Raw genomic sequence first — 6,333 nt, 5'->3', positions numbered from 1 at the left:
CCTGAAAAGGTTTTTTAATAAGGCACCAAGTTGAGATTCAGAAATTATCCGACTTAAAGGGATGAAAAAACTCCTGTATGTATATATTTGCACTTTCTTTTGAATAAAATTTATTTTAGATATTCTACAAATTCTCAAGACACATTAATCTAAAGCATTCATCGTTCGATTATAAAGCAACAGATCGGTAGAAAGTGAAAAACAGATTCACAGCACGATCACGATAAAGACCAATAGAGATGAAAGCGCGATTCATCTAAAGGTCGACCAAATAAAGATAGAAACCACCTTCTACAAATCGGCAAAGATGAAAGCAAAATAATGCAAGAAGTTATCGAAAGTGATCCGGAAAAAGAACCTGACGAGGTCTTATGGATTGCTAAATAATAACTTAAAGACTGGCCGACGTTAAGAAGTCGGACCAAGTCAACCCAAGTTATAAGTAAACCCTGGAAAGAGGTCTGGCCAACCCTATTAAAGAGGATTACTTTAACTTAGAAGGGCCCGATAGGACAAAGTCAGCCCAAAACATAAAGTTATAGAAGTAATCCCTGAAAGAGACCTGAACAAGGTCCAAGAAAGAGGATTACAAAAATAACTTAGAAGAGATCGACATGACGAAGTCGGTCTCCTACAACAAACAAGTTATAAAAGTAATCCCTGAAAGAGACCTGACAAAGGTCCAAGAAAGAGGATTACAAAATAACTTAGAAGAGATCGACATGACAAAGTCGGTCTCCTACAACAAACAAGTTATAAAAGTAATCCCTGAAAGAGACCTGACAAGGGTCCAAGAAAGAGGATTACAAAAATAACTTGGAAAAGGACGACACAAAGAAGTCGGTCTCCCACAAATAAGTTATAAAAGTAGTCCCTAAAAGAGACCTGACAAAGGTCCAAAAAAGAGAACTACAAAAATAATTGGAAAGAGGACCAACATAAAGAAATCGGTTATAGATTGCTAGAAATAAATACAAGTAAGAGCGAAAAAACCGAAATACAACTTGGATCCACACATCTACGACCTCAAAGGATCTAAGCTACAAGAAATAAGTACAAAGCAATCCAAAGAGGTCGAGCAGCAAGGCTCCAGCATTCTCAAAACCCAGAAAGGTGCCAAGACAAGTGCAAACAAGCATGATATAAAATACAATATTATAACAAGCCTCAGGGTCAGGCCCAAAAGCTTGAAAGCTACTTGTTGTTTTTCCAAAATAAAAAGTTGCTAAACAAGCAACCTGAAGGAGTATCAACAGTCAGCAAAACATTCAAACTACAAAATAAAGAGTTTAAAAGCCCACAAGTCGGGCTATCTACACAAATATCCAGGAAAATTCAGCTAAAACTAGAAGACTTCTCGGCAGCATCAGTCTGGGGTGAAGGAGGGCGAGCCTGAAGAGGCACTGCATCCACTGTACCGTCGTCCCTATTCCGAATTTGACAATCAGGATCTAATTCTGGACGAGCAATCCCAGCAGGAGGAACTATAGAGGTCGACACTTTAGCAGCAGCCGCAGAGGGAGGTTCGACATCATCATCATCTTGGTCGTCGGGGACAATCTTACCATCCCTCACAATGTTGTCTAAGCTAAAGAGAGTAAGATCAACCTCAGGAGCAAGAACTTGAACCTGCTCCTTCAAATTATCATAAGCAGCATTTACACTGCCGACAAGGTGATCTTGGAGCTCGGAATAGTCAACTCGGGTAGACTCCAACTCCTCCCTCAGACGTATCACCTCCTGATAAGATGTGACATAACTATCTTTATGCCTCAACGCAGTGTCCTCGGCCAATCTCACAGAAGCCGCCAGGGCAAGAGAGCTAGCCTTTTCATTCTCCAGATCCTTCTCCAGTTTGGCTACTTTCACCTCAAGCTCCTCCTTCAAGCCCTTCATCCGATCAAAGTCTTGTTTGGCCTCCTCCATGAAGGCTTTGGTGGCATGGAGAGGAAGATTTTGAGCAGTCTAATATAGGGCAGCCCCCATATGGGCCATCTTGATGCTGCTCCGAGTTATAAAATCTAAATAGCGAAGGGGCGAAACATTCTCCATGGGGAGGGCACCATAAGGACCAATCTGTTGGTCAACAAACTCCACCGCATCAAAGTCAGGAGCGTCAAGGTTGAAAGGCTCAATTGTTTTTTGCTTCTTGTTGGGCGGAGCACCAGAAGTAGCTGCGGAAGACTGTGGAGGGTCGGCCAGGCGAACCCGAGGAGTGGGAATCACCTTCCTCGGCCCAGGAGAACTCGGCATGGGCGGCTTCACCTGAACTTGAGAAGATCCCTCTCCCGTTGCCTTGGCCGAGATATTTTGAGCAGCAGCAGCCTTCTTTGCCTTCTTGAAGGCCTTCATGGAATCGTTATTTTTTGACATCTCTGAAAATACAGAATCGACCACAGTAATGTGTTACAATCACAAAAAAGAAGAAGCAAAACTAAAAAGCAAGTATAGAAACAAGTCAGACAGTACCCAAAGCAGTTCGAACCAAAGATGGATCACTCAAAGATCTTTTTGTATCAAGATGGGGTGGTTCCCCCCATAAATCTTCAATAACAATTACAAAAGCCCGCTCAACCTTGTCAAGCATCTCCCATGTATAGCGAGACACTCTCACATTCTTCTGCCACTCTAGAGGGAAAGCAGGCTCGTCATTCTCATCAAGAAAAAAGGGGCGAACTCCCTCAACAGCACGGACTCTAAAGAAATAATTCTTAAAGTCCTTAAAAGACTCATCGTACATGGCAAAAACTTTGTGAGGGCTGACCTGAAAGAAACCCAGGAAGCTTTCTTTTTGGAAGAACCTCCAGGCTTGGCAGAAACAAAAAGATAGAGGAAAAGAGTCTGAGAAGGTGTTATGCCTAACTCTTGGCAAAGCAGCTAAAAAATCTTGATAAAACCCCAGGAATTCAGATGAAGCTAGGATGGGGCAATGTTACACGACCACAACAAGTCGGTCTCGAAAGCAGTAAAAGGAAAAGTAATGTCCAACTGGCTGAAGAAATATTCATAGGCATAGAAAAAGGGACGCTCCCCCTCGATAGAAGTAGGAAAACAAACCCTCTCGTCAGAGTCGGGCGCCACAAGCTCATAATCTCTCTCTCGGGCACCACCACCACAAACCCTATGACGTTTCCTCAGCTCTACACAAAAATCAGCATCTACCACAGAAACACACATTAAGACAAGGGAGTCCAGCCAATCAGACATCCCATCGGGAACTTTAGAAGACATCTCTACAATGTTATTGCGAGAAGACATGAGGCCAACTAATCCTACAATAAGAAAAGAAGATTGGATAACTAAAAAACACTTCGGACGAGGGGCATAACAACTCGACTAATACGATACAGAAGAACGAAACAGAAAAGGAAAACCCCAAGACTCAAGCCAAAGTCCTGGGGCATCCTTTGGAGGCAGTAACAAAGCAAGGTTTTAGGAAAAATCTACAGCTTACGTCCCGGCATCTCTCAAACAAGAAAAGAAGATTTCAAATAGCAAACACTTCGAAAAACATTGTCAAAACACAAAAAGTCATCAAAGCCACTATCTTTTTACAGTCTATCAGTAAAAAGCATCGCCAACATCAAACACGTCAAACGGAAATCATCAAAGGAACAACCTTCTTTCAGAATCAAACAAAACCATCATCAAAAGCACAAACAGAAACAGTGTTAACATGCAAAAGCCTTAAAAGCATCAAGCAACAGGAAAGGCGAAAAGGTTCATACAAAAAGGCGAAGAAACTCCCAGAACACACATTACAACAGCAATCAGCCACAGCAAAAGCAAAAAGATCCAAACTTTCTCCAAACAAAATCAAAACTTTCTCAAAATCAGACATAAAAAAGTGACACAGAAAAGAGAAAGGAAGAAAAACCAACCTGGGCGAAGAAGCCTCGAAGGAGATTGAAGACGGAGAGACGGAATCACCCAGAAAAACTGCCAAATGATGCCGCAACTCAAGAAATATAAAAGGCGAAAATAGAAAAGTGAGAGAGTAAAAGAGAAGTTACAAAGAGAAATGAAGAAGAGAAACCATTTTCTGTGAGCAAATTTCAAAATAAAAGCCAAGGGAACGGGGCAATTAAAACCAATTAATGAAGGTATTAAACCCTCGCACGTTCCCAAGAACAGAACGCTACTATAAAAGCGTGCGCTTTCAGAGGAAAACATTCCACATTCAAAAATTCTACAAAAAGAAAGAAGTCGACAAATGCTCGAGTTCGGCTTCACCAGAGAAGGATCGAAGTCTAAGACTCGACCTCAAAAAGAAAGACCGAGCTCGAGCAGGGGCACTGTTCACACCCTGTGTCGAGCTATCCGACCCGAGATGTTCAGTGACAAAGCGACCGACCTCTTCAGGTCAGGCTATCCGACCTCTTCTCAAAGAGGTCGGCCAAATCGACAGGAAAGCCCAATAAAGGGCCCAAATAGTGGAACACGACCCACATCCAAAGGCAATCCAAGACTATAGAGATAAAGGCGGTTCCCTTGAAGATAAGCTGACTTCACCCAAAATAAGATAAGATAAGATAAGATAACTAACTTATCTTATCAGAAAGGTCAGCCCACACTACTATAAATACACTGGAGCACCCAGGTATAACTCATACTCTGATTCTACAAAAAACCTGTTTAATACTCATGCTAACTTAAGCATCGGAGTCTCTTGCAGGTACCCCCCACCCTCCGGTGTCCAAGGATCAGCAGTACAGCCAGTCCAACAAGTCAGACACGACAGCTGCGGCCGCCACCTACCAGCCGAACACGTCATCACCGACCAGCACGGAAGATCTTGTCCGAGATCGACCTACAGTTTTAGGTAACCCCCGGAACAGAAACCTTGAGATCATTTTCTTTTGTACTTTTCTTTCTTTCATGTACTTTCTTTTCCTTTTTGTTTAACTGAGCAATAATGAACTAAAACCCCATTCCATTAGGGGAAGGAGCTCTATTGTAATTCACATGATTGAAGGAAATTCTTCTTCTTCTCCTCAATCTGCTTGTTATAGCTAAAGGATATCTTCTATTTTGATTGAGATTCACTCACTCCAGAAAGGGGTTTGAATTTGTTGAATGCTTGTGTGAGCCTCGGAAGGGGAATCATAGGCATTAGAATTGGAGCTCTATCATTCACAATTCTCTTGACCAACACTATTCGGGAGGAATTGAGGTCTTGAGAATTTGTGTGGCTTATGGATAAGAGAATGTGCTTAACCTCTTTTCACGACAATTAGATCAAGGAATTGGCAAGATTGATTGTGTTTAGGGAGATTGGGTTGCCAAGGAATTCGGATCCAATCAATTACAATCCGTCATAGATCTACTTCATATGATTGAGAATGAAGTTGAGACCCATTTGATTCATTATGGATTAGGATATCTCAAATCCCTAATGAATCTTTCTCTTTGATATTCTTCGTTTTAGTTACCTTGAATTCACTTTAATTACTTTGATTTACTGCTTTCTTGATTCCCAGCACTCAAGACCCTTTACAATTCATGCAATTTACTTTCAACTGCTATTTACATTCTTGCTTTCAAATTTCTAGTCATTTAAGATTCAAGTCATTTACATTTCTTGCTCTTTAAGTTTCAGCCCTTTACATTTCCCGCCATTTAAGTTTCTGTCCTTTACTTTCAGCATTAAATCTTCTAGTACTTGTTGCATTTAAGCTTCATCACTTTACTTTCTAGCATTTACATTTTCAGTACCTTACAATTTTGTTGTTTTACTTTCTTGCAATTTATAACCTGTTCATTAAATTTCACCAAACTCCTTTCAATATTAGCTTGACTAGACTTATCACCTAACTAAAGTTGCTTGATCCATCAATCCCTGTGGGATCGACCTTACTCTTGTGAGTTTTACTACTTGATGCGACCCGGTATACTTGCCGGTAGTTAGTGCGGATACGTTTTCTGTCCATCACTTAGGAGGGTTTTTTTTGGGATTGCACCAGTTTGACCTCTTCCTGCTGGGTGTTCAACGCCCAGGCTGGTCCCTTCCTGGCATTGAATGCCATGTTTGCCCCCTTCTGGGCGTTGGACACCCTCTCTGCCCCCTTCTGGGCATTGGATGCCCAAGGTGATCCCCTCTAAGCATTGGACGCCCAAGGGTATACTCTGAGTTGTTGCATTTTCGCCTTCTGACACTTCCTCTCCTATGTGCTTCTCTTTGTAGTGAGAGTGGTTGTTTAGTGTCTTTCCACTCCTCAATTGGATGGCTTGGCAGTCTTCTCTTATCTGTTTAGATAAGTATTGTTCAGCCTAGTTCAGTCGTGCCTCTATGTTCTTATTAGGTGCACGAGTTTCTTGCAACCCCTCTTTCAG

This window comes from Arachis ipaensis, chromosome B05 (assembly GCF_000816755.2).
Source record: "Arachis ipaensis cultivar K30076 chromosome B05, Araip1.1, whole genome shotgun sequence".
NCBI classification, from domain to species: domain Eukaryota; kingdom Viridiplantae; phylum Streptophyta; class Magnoliopsida; order Fabales; family Fabaceae; genus Arachis; species Arachis ipaensis.
Note: the sequence above shows the minus strand (reverse complement) of the source record.